Source organism: Oncorhynchus kisutch, linkage group LG3 (genome assembly GCF_002021735.2).
Source record: "Oncorhynchus kisutch isolate 150728-3 linkage group LG3, Okis_V2, whole genome shotgun sequence".
Classification (NCBI taxonomy): Eukaryota; Metazoa; Chordata; class Actinopteri; order Salmoniformes; family Salmonidae; genus Oncorhynchus; species Oncorhynchus kisutch.
The window spans coordinates 62,978,933-62,989,289 of record NC_034176.2 but is presented as its reverse complement, the minus strand read 5'-3'; the positions used below and the strand labels follow the sequence as shown (position 1 = coordinate 62,989,289).

At 41.5% G+C, this 10,357-nt stretch overlaps 1 protein-coding gene across 2 annotated transcripts in view; it reads left to right on the top strand.

Annotated features, from left to right (window-relative positions):
• Positions 1-907: 907 nt before the first annotated feature.
• Positions 908-10,357, top strand: part of LOC109874495 (CD276 antigen-like) — a 77,432-nt gene continuing 67,982 nt past the window's right edge. For both annotated transcript variants that reach the window (XM_031810326.1, XM_031810321.1), the window contains exon 1: positions 908-1,093. The gene's annotated coding sequence lies outside the window, so the exon portion shown is untranslated. The remainder of the gene's footprint in view (positions 1,094-10,357) is intronic.

Sequence of the window (10,357 nt, the reverse complement as noted above, 5' to 3'; positions counted from 1 at the left end):
TCCTTGTTGTTGTAACAATTAAATGTGATATTGAAAATGAAAGTAACAATTTGTAAGGTGATGGACTCCAAGGTCTTGTCAGGAGGGTGTGAAGCATCAGGAGTCAGACAGGATTCAGATGTAAGATTGTGTTATTCATTTAGGTGCAGAAGGGTTCATTATTTGCATCCAGCATAATTTCTCACACAGCTGAGATCAGCAGAGCCCATCAAATCAAAATCAAATCATATCAAATTGTATTGGTCACATACACATATTTAGCAGATGTTATTGCGGGTGTAGCGAAATAACATCCTTTGAAGTGATAGTGTCTAATGTGTTCTTGGAGTATCAAAATGTAATAATAACAGAGGAGCTGTTGAGGAGAAAAGCAGGAAATCTTAATGTCTCAAAATACCCAGATTACTTTTCCTGCTGAATGCATTGGCTCAGGATGTTCTTTCCAACACAGCTATCCAGCCTTCATGTCTGGGACAAAGAGTGAATATTCTTGCAGTGTAAAACCAGCTCTCTTTGTTGTAGTGACATTTATTGCAAACGTCCAGTTCAACAATGGCATCTAGTTCATACAACACTATTGCCTATCCAGTTTGTTATTTTCATCAAAGCATATGACCCTTCACCAGACAAAAATGTGTAATCAAGGTATCACACGTATTATTATTAGCCTTAGTATATTCAAAACGATATAGTTGTTTATGAAGAATTTGAGATGTACAAACTATTATAGAATATGAAAATTGACGAGCACCACTGGTGTTTAATATACTGTATGCTTGCCTTCAACCTAAAGGGTTAAATAAAGGTTAAATAACACAACATTTAAATAAAGGGTTAACATTACCCGGTGGTGGGGGTCGGGGGCAAACACTTTTGTCGTACGCGTGACATCATACTGGACAAAGCACCGTATGGGAGTGGTTTCTTAGAATCGAATGAATCCTGCTGAATGTAAGGTTTTTCAATTCCTGTAGCCGAACTATTACTTTGTCAAGTCAAAAGGGTTTAAGGGAACACTATTAGCGCTTATTTTGTCTAACAAGTCACTGCCGCTGGATGGTTGGTGATTCATAAGTTGCGTTCCCCTAACATGGTAAGTTTCACACAATTTTTTATTTACATTAGTCAGAGAAAATTAAGTGAAACGTGGTGTAGTAACCATGTAATAACGCGTCGTTTCGATTTTCTGTTGATTTTGAGAATGAGCCACGAACATTTCGTTGTGCTTGCAGATGTATGCAACAGCTGGAGTGAATGAAGCAGAAACGCCGCATGATTGGATATATGGCTACTACTGTATCTTATTCGAACAAAAGACAATAGACTCGTTTAAGAAACTCATTAACAATTAATACACTGTTAAGTAACTTTGATTTAAGTCTCAGTAAGTTAATGTCCCAATGGCGGTTTTGTATATCACATTTTACCAAAGCACTTACCTAGATCTCTTCTTAATTGAAACAGACACATTCAGGTAGATTTATCCCCATTTCGTTCTACTTGCTTCCGTTTAAGAAATGTTTTTCAACTTAATTGGCGGAATGAGTACACCTCTCATCACCCACACACACAGTTCACTTTCATAGCAGCCACATACAAACAGGGTCATTACTTTGCTCATTGTATAATTCCTTCTCGCATCTACCCACTCTCCTCCTCTCATCTTTTCCCTTTGCTTGTGGACTTCCGTGCACAACACAACAGCTGTCTGTGACCAGGCAATAAAACCTTTCCAAGCCAAACCATAACCGCTAACCGCTACACACAGCCTACTTCGTTGTCACCATATTAGCTAACGTCATAGTCAACATAGCTACTAGTAAACCCGCAAAACCGAAAGCATACCTTGACTTGGAAGAGTTCCAGTGTTGGATAGCCATAGCTAGCTAGGTAACATAAATACCATTGCTCTGTTAGAGCCAGGTGTTTGAGTAGGCTAAACTAGCTAGCTGCATTAGCTAGCTAAGTAAGTGAAAGTGAAGGTGAAAAAATACAACGAAATATAGGTATCTCTCTCTGATGCTCTTTCTTAATTTTTGAAGAAATTAATTTGGTCAAAACTGTTCAACTATTGTCTTTATCGCTCTCTTTGAGTCAACTACTCACCACATTTTTTTCACTGCACTGCTAGTTAGCAGTAGCTTATGATTTCAGTACTAGATTCATTTTCTGATCCTTTGATTGAGTGGACAACAGGTCAGTTCATGCTGCAAGAGCTCTGATAGGTTGAAGGACATCCTCCGCAAGTTGTCATAATAACTGTGTACTAGAGGTCGACCGATTGATTTTTCAACGTCGATACCGATTATCGGAAGACCAAAAAAAGCAGATTCCGATTAATCGGACGGTTTTTATTTATTTATTTGTAATAATGACAATTGCAACAATACTGAATGAACACTTATTTTAACGTAATATAATACATCAATAAAAATCCATGAAGCCTCAAATAAATAATTAAACATGTTCAATTTGGTTTAAATAATGCAAAAACATAGTGTTAGAGAAGAAAGTAAAAGTGCAATATGTGCCATGTAAAAAAGCTAACGTTTAAGTTCCTTGCTCAGAACATGAGGACATATGAAAGCTGGTGGTTTCTTTTAACATGAGACTTCAATATTCCAAGGTAAGAGGTTTTAGGTTGTAGTTATAGTATTTGTAGGACTATTTCTGTCTATACCATTTGTATTTCATATACCTTTGACTATTGGATGTTCTTATAGGCACTTTAGTATTGTCAGTGTAACAGTATAGCTTCCGTCCCTTTCCTTGCCCCTACCTGGGCTCGAACCAGGAACACATCGACAACAGCCACCCTCGAAGCAGCGTAACCCATCGCTCCATAAAAGCCGCGGCCCTGCAGAGCAAGGGAACAACTACTCCAAGTCTCAGAGCGAGTGACGATTGAAACGCTATTAGCGCGCACCCCGCTAACTAGCTAGCCATTTCACATCGGTTACACCAGCCTAATCTCGGGAATTGATAGGCTTGAAGTCATAAGCATTGTGAAGAGCTGCTGGCAAAACACACGAAAGTGCTGTTAGAATGAACGCCTGCTGCTACATACCATCGCTCAGTCAGACTGCTCTATCAAATATCAAATAATAGACTTAATTATAACATAATAACACACTGAAATACGAGCCTTTGGTCATTAATATGGTCGAATCCGGAAACTCTCATTTAGAAAACAAAACGTTTATTATTTCAGTGAAATACAGAACTGTTCGGTATTTTATCTAACGGGTGGCATCCATAAGTCTAAATATTCCTGTTACATTGCACAACCTTCAATGTTATGTCATAATTACGTAATATTCTGGCAAATTAGTTCGCAATGAGCCAGGCTGCCCAAACTGTTGCATATACCCTGACTCTGCGTGCAATGAACGCAAGAGAAGTGACACAATTTCACCTGGCGAATATTGCCTGCTAACCTGGATTTCTTTTAGCTAAATATGCAGGTTAAAAAATATATACTTCTGTGTATTGATTTAAGAAAGGCAATGGTGTTTATGGTTAGGTACAGTCATGCAACGATTGTGCTTTTTTCACAAATGCGCTTTTGTTAAATCATCCCCCTGCATTGCATCGATTATATGCAATGCAGGACACGCTAGATAAACTAGTAATATCATCATCCATGTGTTGTTAACTAGTGATTATGATTGATTGATTGATTGTTTTTTATAAGATAAGTTTAATGCTAGCTAGCAACTTACCTTGGCTCCTTACTGCATTTGTGTAACAGGCAGGCTCCTCGTGGAGTGCAATGAGAGGCAGGTAGTTAGAGAGTTGGACTAGTTAACTGTAAGGTTGCAAGATTGAATCCCGGAGCTGACAAGGTCAAAATCTGTCGTTCTGCCCCTGAACAGGCAGTTAACCCACTGTTCCTAGTCCGTCATTGAAAATAAGAATGTGTTCTTAACTGACTTGCCAAGTTAAATAAAGGTGTAAAAAAAATGTAATCGGCCAAATCGGTGTCCAAAAATACAGATTTCCGATTGTTATGAAAACCTGAAATCGTCCCTAATTAATCGGCCATTCCGATTAATCGGTACTCTGTACTGTAAGTCTATAGAAGGTGGTGAGAACCTTAAGCCTCCTAGGTTTTGTACTGAAGTCAATGTACCCAGAGTAGGAGGAAATAGCTGTCCTACGACTACACCGTGGTGGTACCCCTGAGAGTGCTTATGAGGCTATTGTAGACCTTCATTGTGTTTTCATCAGTAATTTGGTAACTTGAATATATTTAGTATAGTTGTATCTAAAAAATAATAACTTTTTAATGTTTCACTATTTTTATTTATCTGAAATTCACTGAGTAGGATGGACCTCCCCTTCCTCCTCTGAGGAGCACCCACTGCTCCAAACTTAATTATAGACTGTAAAGCTTGAAACTGGAGCCAGAAGAAATGGCAGCAGTTTTACGGGGGCCCAACCAATTGTGCTATTATGTGTGGGTTTTTTCTCATTATTTGTAACTTACTTTGTACATAATGTTTCTGCAACCGTATCTTACGGCAAAAAAGAGCTTCTTGATTTCAGGATAGCGATCACTCACCTCGGATTAGACAAAGATTTTTTCCACAACAGAGACGACGCACAAGATTTTCTCCAAACACACCACAGGACTGACATCCCCGTTATTTGCAAGAGGAAGCGATGCAGGTACAGAGGACAGAGGACCTGTAGAAGGCGACTGGGAAAGCTGCCGTTACCGTAAATACTACTCGCCAACGTGCAATCATTGGACAATAAATTAGACGGGGTACGATCACAAATATCCTACCAACAGGACATCAAAAACTGTAATATCATATGTTTCACGGAATCGTGGCTGAATGACAACATGGATATTCAGCTAATGGGATATATGCTGCACCGGCAAGACAGAATAGCAGACAAGGGGGCGGTCTGTGCATATTTGTAAACAACAGCGAAATCTAAGGAAGTCTCTAGATTTTGCTCGCCTGAAGTAGAGTATATTGTGATAAATTGCAGGCCACACTACTTGCCTAGAGAGTTTACAGCTATACTTTTCGTGGCTGTTTATTTACCACCAAAGACAGATGCTGGCACTAAGACCGCACTCAGTCAGCTGTATAAGGAAATCACTCACCCAGAAAACCACTCACCCAGAGGCGGCGCTCGTAGTGGCCAGACACTTTAATTAAGGGAAACTTAAATCAGTTCTACCAGATTTCTATCAACATGTTAAATGTGCAACCAGAGGGAAAAAAATTCTAGATCACCTGTACCCCCCACACAGAGACGCGTACAAAGCTCTCCCTTGCCCTCCATTTGGTAAATCCAACCAAAACTCTATCCTCCTGATTCCTGCTAACAACCAAAAATTAAAGCAGGAAGCACCAGTGACTCGGGTTATAAAAAAGTGGTCAGATGAAGCAGATGCTAAACTACAGGACTGTTTTGCTACCACAGACTGGAACATGTTCTGGGATTCTTCCGGTGGCATTGAGGAGTACACCACATCAGTCACTGGCTTTATCAATAAGTGCATCGAGTGACTGTACGTACATACCCCAACCAGAAGTCATGGATTACATGCAACATTCACACTGAGTTAAAGGGTAGAGCTGCCGCTTTCAGGGTACGGGACTCTAACCCGGAAGCTTACAAGAAATCCTGCTATGCCTTGCGACGAAACATCAAACAGACAAAGTGTCAATACAGGGCTAAGATTGAATCATACGACACCGGCTCCGATGCTCGTCTTATGTGGCAGAGCTCGCAAACTATTACAGACTACAAAGGGAAGCACAGCTGCGAGCTGCCCAGTGACACGTGCCTACCAGATGAGCTAAATCACTTCTATGCTCGCTTCGAGACAAGCAACACTGAGGTATGCACGAGAGCATCAGCTGTTCCGGACGACTGTGTGATTACGCTCTCCGTAGCCGACGTGAGTAAGACCTTTAAGACAGGTCAACATACACAAGGCTGCGGGGCCAGACGGATTACCATGGCGTGTGCTCCGGGCATGTGCTGACCAACTGACAGGTGTCTTCACTGACATTTTCAAGATGTCCCTGATTGAGTCTGTAAGACCAACATGTTTCAAGCAGACCACCATAATCCCTGTGCCCAAGAACACAAAGGCAACCTGCCTAAATGACTACAGAGCCATAGTACTCACGTCCGTAGCCATAAAGTGCTTTGAAAGGTTGGTAATGGCTCACATCAACACCATTATCCCAGAAACCCTAGACCCACTCCAATTTGCATACCGCCCAAACAGATCCACAGATGACGCTATCGCTATTGCACTACACACTGCACTTTCCCACCTGGACAAAAGAAACACTTATGTGAGAATGCTATTCATTGACTACAGCTCAGCGTTCAACACCATAGTACCCTCAAAGCTCATCACTAAGCTAAGGACCCTGGGACTAAACACCTCCCTCTGCAATTGGATCCTGGACTTCCTGACGGGCCGCCCCCAGGTGCTGAGGGTAGGTAGCAACACATCTGCCACACTGATCCTCAACACTGGAGCTCCACAGGGGTGCGTGCTCAGGCCCCTCCTGTACTCCCTGTTCACCCACGACTGCATGGCCAGGCACGACTCCAACACCATCATTAAGTTTGCAGACAACACAACAGTGGTAGGTCTGATCACAGACAACAATGAGACAGCCTATAGGGAGAAGGTCAGAGACCTGGCCGTGTGGTGCCAAGGAGATGATTGTGGACTACAGGAAAAGGAGGACCGAGCACGCCCCCATTCTCATCGACAGGGCTGTAGTGGAGCAGATTGAGCGCTTCAAGTTCCACATCACCAACAAACTAGAATGGTCCAAAAACACCAAGACAGTCGTGAAGAGGGCACGACAAATCCTTATCCCCCCATGGGTCCTGAGATCCTCAAAAGGTTCTATAGCTGCACCATCGAGAGCATCACTGCCTGGTATGGCAACTGCTCGTCCTCCGACCACAAGGCACAACAAAGGGTAGTGCGTGTGGCCCAGTACATCACTGGGGCCAAGCTTCCTACCATCCAGGACCTCTATACCAGGTGGTGTCAGAGGAAGGCCCTAAAATTTGTCAAAGACTCCAGCCACCCTAGTCATAGACTGTTCTCTCTGCTACCGCACTGCATGTGGTACCGGAGCACCAAGTCTAGGTCCAAGAGGCTTCTAAACAGCTTCTACCCCCAAGCCATAAGACTCCTGAACATTTAGTCAATTACCTAGACTATATGCATCGCCCCCCCCCTCTCCCTCTTTACACCACTGCTACTCTGTTGTCATCTATGCATAGTCACTTTAATAACTCTACCTACTAGGGAAGAAACGGTTACCGGTTTCACGATAAACCACAGTAAAATTCCCAGCGTTTAGTATTACCATTTGAAATTGAAATAATAGTTTTGTGTGAAAACACAGCAGAGGGCATTGACAGTGCTCGGGAGTTTTTTCAGCCTTCTAAGAGGACCAAATCGGAAGTGTGGTCGTATTTTGGGTTTTACAAGAGTGCTGAGGGAAACTTAATTGAAGATGGTCACCCTGTCTGCAGAACATGCAAAAAAAATCACTGCGAAAGTGGGCAACACTTCAAATCTCTTGAGTCAGCTTCGTGACCACCACACACTACTTTATAGTGAATGCAAGGTAAGTTAACTTTTAGCTCAATGCATGATGTGGGGACTTTGGAATGGGGGAAAATGTCATGGTTTGTCTGTTTAACTTGCTAATAGCTTGTCAATAATGTAAACTGAAGCTTTCAGTGTTACCTACTCTTGTAAAAACACTGCACGTTATTCTGCTGATGTATGCGTTGTGAGTCTGCGGACTCTTCGCCCAGTGCACACGATACCACGTTATGTAGTTTAGTCACCCTAGCAAAATATTATGTTCAATTCAAATCCGGTAGATGTCGACTTGGTGTTTAAAGTGTTCCAACAGGAGAAACACTATAGACTCCTATTCAAGACTCCTCTATTTATGTCAATTGTTGGGCTCGTTGCAATTACTATCACTGCCTTCTTAAGACTCATTTGTATTTATGCATGGGGTCATTGCATATACTCAATGCAACACAGAAGATAGACTGTGTGTGTGTAATAATAATGATGATACATTTGCTATTCCCTTGTTTACAGAGTGGGCGTGCAGCAGGCAAACCCAGCGATGCTACTGGTCGCTCCTCATCTACAGTTGTGACACACTCGATCAAGCATTTAAAAAGGCAGGCTGCTTATGCACCCACATCAAAAAATGCTCAAGACCTCACTGCAACCCTTTCATATTACATTGCAAAGGACATGATGCCATTTCAAATTGTTGACAGGCCTGGCTTTCTGCGGCTGAGGAAGGTTGCCGTGCCTCACTACAAAGTGAGTGCTGCTCATTTTAGTTGCTGTTTGTTTATTTGATTTGCTTACTTATGGTTGTATTCATTTAAAGCTGCACTAGGGAAACTTTTACCTCTCATGGCCACATGGTGCCATCTTTAATGTTTATGTTATTAGTTTAATGTTTATGCACACAAAAAGTGCATAGTGTTAATACTTTTATTTGTTGTTTGTTGGATTTCAGTATAAAACTTGGTGAAATGATTTCAGTGTGTTCATACTTTTTGACAATTTCCAGCACATTTGAACAACACCTGGATAATACTGATAACCGTGATAATTTTGGTGAAATTAAATGTTCATACCGTTTCATCTCTACTACCTACATGTACATACTACCTCGACTAACCGCACATTGACTCTGTACCGGTACCCCCTCTATATAGTCTCGCTATTGTTCTTTTACTGCTGCTCTTTAATTACTTTTATCTCTTATTCTTATCTGTATTTTTTTTGAAACTGCATTGTTGGTCAGGGACTCACTGTAAGGTCTACTACACCTGTTGTATTCAGCATTTCACTGTAAGGTCTACTACACCTGTTGTATTCAGCATTTCACTGTAAGGTCTACTACACCTGTTGTATTCAGCATTTCACTGTAAGGTCTACTACACCTGTTGTATTCAGCATTTCACTGTAAGGTCTACTACACCTGTTGTATTCAGCATTTCACTGTAAGGTCTACTACACCTGTTGTATTCAGCATTTCACTGTAAGGTCTACTACACCTGTTGTATTCAGCATTTCACTGTAAGGTCTACTACACCTGTTGTATTCAGCATTTCACTGTAAGGTCTACTACACCTGTTGTATTCAGCATTTCACTGTAAGGTCTACTACACCTGTTGTATTCAGCATTTCACTGTAAGGTCTACTACACCTGTTGTATTCAGCATTTCACTGTAAGGTCTACTACACCTGTTGTATTCAGCATTTCACTGTAAGGTCTACTACACCTGTTGTATTCAGCATTTCACTGTAAGGTCTACTACACCTGTTGTATTCAGCATTTCACTGTAAGGTCTACTACACCTGTTGTATTCAGCATTTCACTGTAAGGTCTACTACACCTGTTGTATTCAGCATTTCACTGTAAGGTCTACTACACCTGTTGTATTCAGCATTTCACTGTAAGGTCTACTACACCTGTTGTATTCAGCATTTCACTGTAAGGTCTACTACACCTGTTGTATTCAGCATTTCACTGTAAGGTCTACTACACCTGTTGTATTCAGCATTTCACTGTAAGGTCTACTACACCTGTTGTATTCGGAGCATGTGACTGATCAAATTTGATTTGATTTGACATCTGTGCCCAGTGGGTGGTCTCCTATTTGTTGGGACCGTTGTGGTTGGAACTTGGAACACACAGCAGCATTACCCCATCACAGAGATGGGAGGGGGAAAAAGGTTCAGGCCCAGGGCAACATAGGGCAAACAACCTGGGGGATTATAAAATATGATAAGGTCTTCTAGAACAGAGGTTCTTCAACTGTGGAGCGTTTAATGCACTTAGTCCGGCTTTCAACTTACTCCTGATTGTTTTAATAGTAGAAAATACAAGGTGCAAATTCGAAATTGGGTAGTGCATCAGCAGTTTTCCTCTTATCATGTCAGTCATTGCAGACCTTAGAGAGCTATTTATAACTTGTTAGAAATGTCCAGATCAAATAGGGGTGTTCCCCCATTCTGCCTGAGTGAAAAGGTTTGGGAACCCCTGTTCTAGAATATGACAGCTAACCACCACCAAGAATGACACAATCTGCCTGGATGTCTAGGACTTTCAGTGACTCCCAAACAATGACATACTGTACCTACCCTATCATTCATTTCCCTGTAGCAACAATTTGTACTTTTACTTTGTCACTTTTTCCCCACTTAGAATCGGTTTTATCAAATAAAAGTTCATTCACCAAGCCGATGTAATGTCATTGTTGTTTTACAGAGGGTTACAATGCAATTATAATTTCTTTACCC